Source organism: Petromyzon marinus, chromosome 40 (genome assembly GCF_048934315.1).
Source record: "Petromyzon marinus isolate PM22_M1 ecotype Great Lakes invasive population chromosome 40, UKy_Petmar_22M1.pri1.0, whole genome shotgun sequence".
NCBI classification, from domain to species: Eukaryota; Metazoa; Chordata; class Hyperoartia; order Petromyzontiformes; family Petromyzontidae; genus Petromyzon; species Petromyzon marinus.
This window is the reverse complement of record NC_133706.1, coordinates 7,696,103-7,707,804: the sequence shown is the minus strand read 5'-3', so window position 1 is coordinate 7,707,804 and position 11,702 is coordinate 7,696,103. Positions and strand designations below refer to the sequence as shown.

Sequence of the window (11,702 nt, the reverse complement as noted above, 5' to 3'; positions counted from 1 at the left end):
AGTAGACCACAACACCCTGCTTAGTAAACTAAGTTGCCTCGGTTTTTCCGAAAACACAGTAAAATGGTAAAAAATTACCTCTTTTCTCGCACCCAAACTGCATTCACAGATGGTTGGAAGTCAAACATTGTTAAGATAATAAAAGGGGTTCCACAGGCTTCCATCCTCGGCCCCCTTTTGTTCTCTCTTCATGACAATGACTTGGGCACTGACCTGGATCATTCCAGGGTAATTTTTTTTGCAGATGACATGATACTGATTACTGCTGGCCGCTCTCCAGATGACGTGATTGCTAAGCTACAGGGTGATTTCAACAAATTACAACATCAGCTAGTTGCTCTTAAACTAGTCCTGAATACCTCCAAAACCAAGGTGCTTTGCTTCTCACCAGGACTAAAGCGGGAAGTTATTTTTTCACAAATTACATTCCTTAAATAATTATCAAATAGAGCAAGTCAAGATCTATAAGTATCTTGGGGTCATCCTGGATTCTAAACTGAATTTTGAAGATCACAATGATTATATTGGTAAAAAGACAAACATAAAAAATGGTTTTCTGTATCGACACAAGCACTGCTTCCCCCCAATGTTCCGTTTGGAATTGATAAAAGCTACCATACTGCCTCTACTTGAATACTGTGACATCGTGTGTAAATCAGCCCCAAGTACTGTACTGAAGAAGCTTGATTTCTTCTATCACTCGGCCTTAAGATTTACATTGAACTGCCCATATAGGACTCACCACTGTGATCTCTACATTGGGTCAAACTTAACATCCCTTAATGTTCGACGGCTTGTGCACCAGATCTTATTTATTCACGATGTAATGACAAAAAAATCTGCAGACTACCTGCTGGATCTCCTCTCTGTTTCAAAGAACAAATTTGACCTCGGGTCTTCGCTCATTTACCAGCTTCACATTCTTTATTGCCGTACAACAACTGGAGGAAGGGCCTTTGCTATTGATGCCCCCATGGTCTGGAATGCAATTGCCAATAAACTGCAACTTGAATCGCTACCAACGAGATCTTCTCTCAAAACTGCTCTAGAGGAGTTGTATACCCCTAGCTGCCACTGCTATTCATTGGCATAAAATAAAATAAAATGTTTCGCTCCTGATGACGCTGCAAAGTAATATCTGTATTTTTATTTAGCATGCTAATCTTAAAGGTGCATTGAAAAATTTGATACTCCGACTGATGCTTCTGTTGTTGTTGAGTAACTCATGCAGCCAGCTATGGCTCTAGGATTTGGTGTTACATGTTATTTTTGTAGTTTATTGTAAACAATTCGGTCACAGTCCCTATGATCACTGTTACGTTGCAATTATGGCTTTATTTTTGGGTGATTTCGAAAACGTTTTTTTGTTTGGACATGTTTGTTTTGTTGTAGTACGGAGTCAGACTGACGGCCTTAATCTAAGTTTTCTTGTGGTTGTTGTTGTTTGACTTGCATCCCACTGGGATTTTTGCACACAGCGTTGGTGTACGGTGCTTTTTCAGGAATATTTTGATGTTTTTTTTCCTTGATTTTCTGTTTGCATAGTCACATAGACACTTTAAGATGTTTTCTTGTTCATGTTTTTGATTTTGTTTGTTGCAGTTGCACCCGATTCAAGAGCCGAATGGCTCACAGGGCTCTACCAAATAAATTGAACTGAACTGAAATGGAACTGAGTCCGATGGATGGTGTTAATGTTCGGTGTTATTACCTTGTTTGCATATTGGGCCGAAGAGACACTCCCTTGCATTTTCTCGCCCGGCCAAGGGTATCAGTAGCACAAGAGACAAACTCGGCAACGATCAAAATTGTCTTTGGGTGCTGCGCTGTATTAGTATCCATGCCGTTATATATTGGGTGCTGGTTGCAACCTGCTCTGCTTTGTTCTTGTTGAGATAGCGGTCCTGCTGAAATCAGCGTAGGCTCCCCAGAACATGAATACCCCCTGTTTGTCTCACAATACGCCACTCTACAATGGATTTGCATGGAGTGTTGTCCCATTCCGGTACTTTGAGATATTCTCATTCCCATGACAAATCCCATTTTCTTTGAACGTCACAGGTAGCAAGCCAAATGGAGGGGAGGAGGGGGGGCACACTCTAGGCTTGAAATGATCGTTGACCCCAGGGCGATGATCTTCTTCTCAGGCAGGGGGTCACGGTGCCACTGAAGGCAGGGGTAGCACTTAGAGAGGACGCGGTCAACCCCAACATTTTTTTAGATGAGAGGAGAGTCCAATATATTCGGCCAAAATGATGCCATTTTTAAGTCTGCGGTTTTTATTATTCTACAACAGTAAGTGCTGCGTATTTGGCTGCTGTAACTTTCCTCACGGTGAGCCACTTCGTTGAGGGTGTCATTTGTGATGGCCAGGTCGCTTCTGAAAAAGAGCTAAGTAGCTCAGTAGGCCTTACCTGGTAAAAATAGAGAAAATGGTTCACAGGTCACATCCACAGTCGCGCACGCACATTCGGTTCAGTACCGAGCCAGCCGCAGTGTTGAATGAATGTATTTGCGGGACAGTGCAGTATAACTCCTCTTATGCACGATGACGACGAAGAATAATAGCGTTGCCACTTGTTTGACCCGGACAGTTCAGAAATTGATATCTGTATTCGGGTGGCGGGAATTGATTTGTATCGACATCCGGTACCGGGTTGTGTGTTGTTGAATCTTTACAAAGTGAACTGCACGGCTTATTTTTCATAGACCGAGGCTGATTCTACGTATGCACGTATGTTGAGCTCCGCTCGCACCGTACATAGCCAACCGTGCAATTCGGACGCGCGGTGATTGAGAATTCCCCGGGTTTGGTCTGCAGTGAAAGAAGAAGGTGGCAGCCGTCGGGAAGAGCTTCACAAATGCCCTCAAACAATGCGACAAATAACCAGCGGGGGGGGGGGAGGGGGGGTGGGGGGACATTCGCTGGTCGAACACCTCCCAGCTTCCACAGTGGAGATGCCCCTCCCACCCCCCGCCCAGGTAAGGCCGCCTTAACTCACTCGGGCAGGCCGTGTGACCACCGGAGCTGCTCCTGCAGCAACTCGCGGTTGACGGCCTCGTCTGCCGCCGAGATATGCCGATCGCGGGGTGCTTATCAGATTTTCAGTGAAGCGTCTGTCTTGTTGCAGAGGTCCAAAGTATCTGCCGAGCGGCTCTCGCTGGCAGCTGTAAGGGCATTCATCTTTTGAATGCGAGATGCAGGAGTGGCCCGCTGCTGATTCCACGATGCTCTTGTGCTCAATGTTTATATTTTATTTCCGATGCTGGTCAGTCACCTCATTATTCCTCTTTTGTTGTCACTAGCCCTGGTTGCACTTCCAAAAAACTTCACTCATCGCTTCCTCCAGCCATGCCGAGGACTCGGGTTAACCATAGTGGCTTTCATCTCGCTCACACGAAACTAAACAATTTTTATTTTACCGGGTAAGGCCCATTGAGCTATATAGTTTTTTTCTCTTTTTCTTCCAGGAGCGACGCCATCACAACTGATGTCTCAACGAAGTGGCGAATCACATGGAAATTTATAGCAGCCAAATACCCTAACTGCGTGTTTCTAAAATGTGGAGGGAAAAAAACCGGAGGGCACGGAGAAAAATCCACGCAACCACGGGGAGAGAGAGAAACACGTAAACTCCAAACATGCAGACGTCAGTGTGGTGATCGAACCAACGACCTCCTGTATACCAGGCGAGGTAGTTAACATCTCGTCTCCGAGTCCAGCCACCACACTGCAGGTCACAACACTTCTGTTGTTTCCTTCATTACACTGCTCGATTTTGTAAATTCCTTCCCATCACCGTGTCCCCCCCCCCCCGCCCCACATCTTTATAACCTCGCTTAATACAATAAACAAATTACTTTCATTCTATGGCACCTTCAGCAGTGCTATTTGTTGCTGGCCACTTGACATTTTGGGCTGTTGGGCCCTGCTCAGCAAGCGTGATTGTAATAAGTAAATAAATAATACATATTTGATTAATGTCAGGAATAGCACACTCCAAATGTTTGCAAGGGCAGAATTAATCTTCGGGCATTCGTCCCCACTGCTGTTTCAAAACTGGGATGACCCAGAGACAGAGAGAGAGATCGGAGGGATGAGGTAGAAACACTGGATCAATTATACATTGAATGTAGCGGCCTCAATCGTGAAACCAGTGACACGGTGATGCCAAAAATAATACGTCTATTTATATTATTTATGTATAGAAAATAAGCCGAGGTAATGCAACACCTTATGATAAGCACTGTAGAATGTATATTGAAAAATATGCATACCCAATTATGAGTAATACGTTCTTATTCCAATTGAAGTGTGAGTATTATTAATTCATTAGTTAATATGAACAATGAATTTACCTGAACTTTTCCCTTGATATGAAGGGCACTTTATTTAGTTTTGGAAATATGTTGCTTTAATGTAGTGGTCAAATATGTTTATGCATTATAAATATGCAATGCGTGTGAATAATGCATGGTCATCGTCAATTCAACTGCTCGATGAATATTAACATCAGTATACATCCATAATAGAGGTTTTTTTGGGTTAGATCGCGTAAATATATAAATGTGTCGTTAAAACCCGCCACCACCCAAACAGAACGTGGCCAATTCGTCACTAGTACAGCACACCGCTGTGTTGGAGAGCCCAGGCACAACATTTACAATCTGAGTACGACGTGTTAAACTGATCAGTATACATATGTATACAGATTAAATTCCAGACGTGGCATTCATCTTACATGCAGAACAACAACAAAAACTCGTGACACTAGGCTATTAATAAACAGAAAAATTACTCCTAAATAAAGAGGGTATTTTTTTGCAATTATCAATTACTTTAAATTAGCACGATTCGGATTAAGTGTGGCATCTGCCGCCTTACAAAAAAAAACGTGACGAACGCAATCCGTCTCTCGAGACGATATTATTTCCGAAATCAATTCCACTATGCACGTACGGCGTGCTTATTTAATGTAATTCCTGTGCAGTGCCATTCATATTTGCCACCACCAACAGGAACGTCACTCGTAAAACCAGCGCGCAAGATAATTTAATCCCAGCCACGCCAGTCCTCCATTCGCCAACCCCTGTGGCGCGCACATGCACACACACAATCCCGCCTATGTTCTCTTGGGCTGTGTGGTTAGCAGCGGCGGTGGTGGTGGAGGGAGGGAGGTACAGGGGGGGGGGAGAGAAGCGAGCGAGGGAGGGAGACGGTGTGAAAGGGAAAGGTGCAGAGTGGGATTCTGACACGCTGCGGAATCCGCCTGTCGAAGGTCCCCTTTGCCAGGCGGAAGGAAGAGAGCGGGGCAACAACAAAAAATCCACGCGCGACGGAGGCGCTCGGAAATGGGACCGTTGCCACTCCTAAGTACGCTCCGACGGGAGGAAGCGATGCCGTCATCCACGCAGAAAGTTTCCCCGTTCGTCGGCTGGTAATTCCGGCAAGCAAGGGCGGATCTGAACCACTTCATCCAGACAGGTGACACGCATGAAACGTTTACACTGCACACATTTGTGTCGACGCTTCGTTGTTGAATTGCACGTATGGTGTTTTGCTCGGCTGTGCTGTAATTCCCTTAATTCGACTTCCTTTGCAGCTCTGTTAATCTGCGCGCTTAATATCCATGTCCCACCTGTAAAAGCGACCTGCTGTCTCCAAGGGCTTTGACTTCGTTAAATAAAGATCACTCACTATCGGGACTGGTATGTCGATCAAATATAATTGTTACATTTCTGGATAAAATGTATACTTATTTACGGGTCTGTAGCGTCAATGTACGAGTCTTAATCGTGGAAGAATATACTGTATATACAGAATTTTCATATGTATGTTAATACGTATTAACATTGAACTTGTTTATATTCAATGATGACGGGGATAAGCATGTATTGAAAGTGGCAGTGGTATGTTCATTCACTGCATATGGGGTGCGAATGTATATATTCAAGTGGGGCGCCTGTATATTTGGAGTTTGCATGTTGTCCCCGTGCTCACGTGGATTTTTGTACGGCTCCTCCGGTTTTTCCCTTCACATTTAGAATCAACATCACGCGTTTAGAGTATTTGGCTTTTATAAATGTCCACATGATAAGCCACTTCGTTGAGCTATCATTTGTGAAAAAGAGCTGTATAGGAGCTCAGTGGGCCTCACCTGGTTAACGAGCGGTTACGAACACAGCAACCCGAGTTTGTTTCCCACTCACGGCCAACACCAGTGGTGATTATATAAACGAGTCCTGGGCCTCCCCTAGGTCAACTCGGTCTCAAATAATTGTGGTGATCTCGCTCGCACGCCACGGATGTTACCCAGTGGCCGGCACAGCGCGCACTGCGGCTCAACGCCACTCTTAAATTATTTAACTTACACAGACACACTAATGTAGACACTTGTCCGTGTGTAACTACTCTATACGTATATACACACACTATTATTATTATAATTTACGTTTAAATGTGATGTGATATGGCTGACGGAATGAATCACGGTTTTTGTAAATGATTGTTTCATGTAATAATTGTCATGAAGTTGCGTGACACTACAATTATACATCAAAGGAGGCAGGCTGATTTCGAGCATTTGCAGACGGATTCAAGTGGTCATTATCGTTGTCGTATTAATCATGATTTCTCCACCATCGACCCTTTAATCATCAGTCATTGTCTATATCCGCTGCTGGATGAAGGCCTGCCCGCTCCATCGCAATCTGCCGTGGTCCTGCAGTTTTCACCATGCATCTCTGCTGCCTCAGCCGACAGCCCTGCAAGTGCCCGTGTCTGTCACTTATCATCCTATCTCAGCGGTGTGTGTTCTACCAAGGCCCATTTTTACTTTGCTCTCCCACCCACCCACCAAACGTCAATAACGATTCCCTTGATTAGCGCTCGTTCACCGGTTCTCTGTGCCTCTCGTCCAGTCTCGGACCACGCTGCCCCTCTTCCTAGCTCACTCTCCTCCTTTCAGCTCTCGTGACCATTTCAATTCATATTCTTTCTCATTCTACACGACACGGTCAACTTTTGTTATTGCTTCTTTTAAAAATACACGAAAAAAATACAACTGATTGACTTCCCGGTACCTTCATTATATAAAAATCCATTAAAACGGCTGATTAACTTTCAATGCGCCATCGCTTTGGAAAGCATCGCTTCGACATTAATAATTGGGCAGAGATGTGCGAGGGGTGGGGTGGGGTGGGGGGTTCTACACGCTGGTAGAAAGAATAAAACAAAAACTGATGGAAAAAAGCTTTTAACAATAATTACGGTCTGGAATAAGTAGCCCATAAAATTAGAGGCACACTTTACTGGCCTTTAACATTCCGGCAGTGCAGCAGGGTATTGGTCGAGAAAACAAGAGTTAATGTTCGACAATAAACCACGAGTCACGGCCGTTGTTAGGGCCTATTGGACCTTTTAGTTTTTGTCCATTATCTCAGCAGTATATGCCATCACCAACGCAAGTGCGATGGAATAGATGGAGAGGGTTACGCAACGTCAGTTATACACGTAAGCATCCGAGACCAATGTTATTCATAATAAAGGTTTTCTTTTTTTAGGGTTAGATCGCGTTAGTCTAAATGCGAAGTAGTAACTAATTGGCACGTTTCGTTGACGTGACAAACCTTGACTCATTGGCTGTGTCGGGTGGTGGCGGGTTCACGACACATTTATACTCACGCAACTTTTGTGGCGAAAAACACATTGTAAGTCAACTAAGGTCTGCAGTTGCCTGAGTGCTGATTGCCATTATTCTTTTGATTACGTTCAAACGTGGGCTAAAAAAAAATCCTTGACGATTGTTTCAATTGTTTGCGGTGGTGCCCTCACAAAAGGAGCGTGCTCAAAAAACTTAGAAGTTAAAATATATCATATATTCCCTCTTCATAGCACGACAAATTGATGACGTTATTGACAAATTCCACAGCCTTATAACGTGTGATTACAGAATCCACAACATGCTAATGGGGTTTTCTCACCACTTAAACCCACACAGGACACACTTTAATTACACGTCTATGTCGGGGTAGACGTATTAATAGGCAAGTCCAGTACCAATCCACCGCTGGATGAAGGCCTTCTCATGCTATGTCGGTCGTGCGAGTTGTATGACCATACTTCACCACGCTGGTCAGCGCAGGTTGTTTGACCATACTTCACCACACTGGTCAGCGCAGGTTGTATGACCATACTTCAACACGCTGGTCAGTGCAGGTTTGACCATACTTCACCACGCTGGTCGGTGCAGGTTGGTGAATGGGGGTGAGGGTGGTTGGGGGTTCTGGGCTTGGAGGACGCAGGACTGCTTCAGAGACTGCTCGGCCACTGATGAAAGCCGTGCTCGGGAATCCAATTCCGGTTCGCTGTGGTCACGGCACAGTGACGCTAACCACTGTGCCACTGCTCCATCCCGGTTGTTAGCTTGTGTTGTTAGACTCTTCGCTGCTGCAGAAAGTTTTTATGCATCTGGGTTGACCCACGGTAGATCCATGGCAGATTCGTACGCCACTCCGCAAGTGATGCTAGCCATGGCGGATAAGCAAATCTCCCGCCCCCTTGAACGCAGCCGTGTCCTGAAGAGAGCTTGATGATTGCGCAACCAAACGTGCATTGCGGCAGCTTGATCATTGCGAGCCATATATTGCTGCCACCTTAACACGGCCGGAATCTGAATTTTGCTGTCGCTTTTCACGCCCGCGCGAGGGTCACCCGCGTAATCGTCAAATGACGCACGCGCATTGCCAGACAAATCTACGTGCGGCACAGATAACGGCTTCCTCGGGGTTGTGTGAGAATTATGGTTATGAATGAAGTGGCCCCCTGCCATAGCGAAGTGGTCATCACTCCACCGGTCCGGCATTTCTGTGGACTGTATTAACATTCATAACTGGTAAGTGGATTCCTTTAGCATTCATTAGGATGAGAGTGGAGTGTTGTGTCGCAGCGGTTAGCGCACTGTGATCTGAACCCGGCGAAGTGCGTTTGATTCTTGGCCACGGTTTTACATAATTGGCGAGTAATAACCGAACTGACTGGCACTGATCAGTGTGGTGAAGTGCGATCAAACAACCGCCGAGAATAACAGTGTGGAGAGGCCTTCATCCAGCAGTGGATCGATGCAAAGCTGACATTTTATGGGTGCGTATTATACCTACAAATTGCTATCAACTCTTACACCCCGCTGATTCCCTTTGGTAAGTGCAGAGCCAAATACGATATCATTGCAGTGCTTGGAGAGATCATTGTACTTTAGCACCTAATCCTGTGTCAGGCTCAGCAGAGGACAAGCTGAACGATCCAATGTTTACTGCTCCATTGCTGCTTGTTTTTTGTGTGTGCGTGCATAAGAGTGTGTGTTTGGGGAGCGGTGGCGTAGTGGTCGGCACGCTGCACTATGAACCCAGCCACCCGAGTTCCATTTCCGCTCATTCCTAACACCTGTGACAATTAGTTGCACCGGTCCTGGGCCTCCCCTAGGTTGACTCAGCCTCAAATGAGTGCAGAAAGTCTGCTACGACCTTACGGGAGATATTTGTGGTTGGGGAACGGTGATGCAGTAGTTAACACACTGCGCTATGAATCTGGTGGATTGAATTTGATTATCTGCCATGGCTAACATCACTGGGGAGTGCCGTACGAATCTGTCATGGATCTACTGTACGTTAGCCCAGCCTTAAAATGTGCGCCTGGTGCCGTGTGTAAAACGCATGACTGGGGAGACAAAGGCTGATGGCTGTGGTGCTCGCGACAATGTGTCCCCTTGGTGCTCGCTGAAAGCACCTGCACCCATCCGCCTCAAAAGGTTACACGGGGGGATCGTTGTCTTTGTGTGCTTGGGGAATGGCGATGCGGTGGTTAACGGCACTGTGCTGTGAACATGGTGCCTTGAAATCTATTCGGCCACGGCTCACATCGGTGATGAGCGGTGGAGCATGTCTCTAACCTTCCCGATGTGTCCTGCACCCGGTTAAAAAACAGGCAAAGGTGCGGCGCTGCGATTGCTCACTCATGCCATTTCTGGTGGAAGAACCTCGAACAGAGGAGGCACTGTAGAGTCCCTCGAGGGTATTTTGGCCTACTCTTCCACGATAGCCAGACAACTTGCGCGAGGTTAGGGAGTACCGACAGTTTATCCCACCACAAACAGCCTGCCAAAAGACGAGCCGTTGTGTACTCATTTTTTTTTTTCTGCGGGGAGAGGCGTCGATGGGTGAAGATTTACGAAGTCCTTGACCATTGTCTCACCTGCCGTGTCGGGTGATCGAACCAGAGACCTCTGGAGTGCAAGAGTCCAGTTGCGCCGACTGCTTCCACCACGGCAGCGCCCCCAAATATCCTCCACTGTGTGTTCACATCGGCATGCTAGGCGGGGTTTATCCCCTCGTGTGCTTTACTGACCCTAATGGGAGCTCACTAACAGCGCTTGCTCCGGCAGTCAGTAAGACTCGGTGAGCGATCTTCTTGTTGGTGTGCGTGTGTGTGTGAATTTTGTGTCTATATTTCCACAACTTTATTGCCTCTGCGCGACCAGCATCTGTTATAGGGCAGAGCTACATTCCATCATCAGAAGTGCTGACAGCAGAGACATATGCGGGTTCAGAATAACACTACCGTAAGCCTCCTGCGAGTTTCTCATGTATTCATTGCCACTTACCTTCTTTATGTAGAACACCACCTAGCAAGGCAAGTGTTTGCGCTATCAATCATGCCCATTTTTACCATCAGCATGGTGTGAGCCCAATCAACAGCCAGTTGTGTCTGGGTCCAGGCATCTTACAAAATACAGCACCTGAAGACGATTGCTTGTGTTGCGATCGAAACGTCGTGATTTAGATTTTTTTAGTTATTTTTTCTATCTACGTGGCTTTACCGAAAGACCCACAGAATATGAATTCCTGCAGTCACGAAAGCTTTAAGTCAAGATTTAATACAGCAGAATTCTGGGAATCCAACTCAGATTAAATCAGTTTGGTAGAAGTAGTGCTATCCCCCTCTCTTTCACCATCCTCCAGCATCGCGTGACGCATTTAAATAGTCTCTAAAACTACTCGGGCAATTGTTGTGCATGTGTGGGCGTGTATGCATGTGTCTATATGGATGAGCATGTATGTGCGCGCGTGCACATGTCGTGTACGTGCGTATGAATGAGCGTATATCTATGTGGGTGTTTGTGAGGTGCAGCAGAGGTGTTTAGCGGACTGCACTGTGAACCCGGCGACATAGGTTTGTGTGCTGGCCGTACAGTAAAAAAATGGCTAAATTTGACCAATTACAGATGACCTCAAGTGGGAAACTCCACGAAGCAAAATTGCACTCCACGGGAAGAGAAATACCCACTTGGAGGCTGGTGCTAGCCTTTTGCCCGTCCAAGGATGGGTGTATTGCGGTACATATGATACTTGCAAGCGAAAGGCAGACCGCGACGTGATATTAATTGCATCAATTCGTGTGCAATTTGTAAGGGCGCGGTGACACAGACCTATTTCATTTGAAGGTTATAATCCCTTGTTCATCACGACGTCCTTTTTTACTTTGATGTCTCAACAGCGTTACGGAGATCACGTGACGTGAGGGTTCTGCCTTTGTAGTGAGGGTTGTAAGTTGACGCCGAGGAGGGGGGAGGAGGCGCCTCGCCCCCCCCCCATGTGGAGTGACGTCACCCGCTAATTATTGTGAATGGGGGGGGGGGGTGTCCATT

At 46.2% G+C, this 11,702-nt stretch overlaps 1 protein-coding gene across 3 annotated transcripts in view; it reads left to right on the top strand.

Annotated features, from left to right (window-relative positions):
• Positions 1-5,198: 5,198 nt before the first annotated feature.
• Positions 5,199-11,702, top strand: part of LOC116950754 (leucine-rich repeat and immunoglobulin-like domain-containing nogo receptor-interacting protein 2) — a 110,638-nt gene continuing 104,134 nt past the window's right edge. For all 3 annotated transcript variants that reach the window (XM_032968781.2, XM_032968782.2, XM_032968783.2), the window contains exon 1: positions 5,199-5,485. The gene's annotated coding sequence lies outside the window, so the exon portion shown is untranslated. The remainder of the gene's footprint in view (positions 5,486-11,702) is intronic.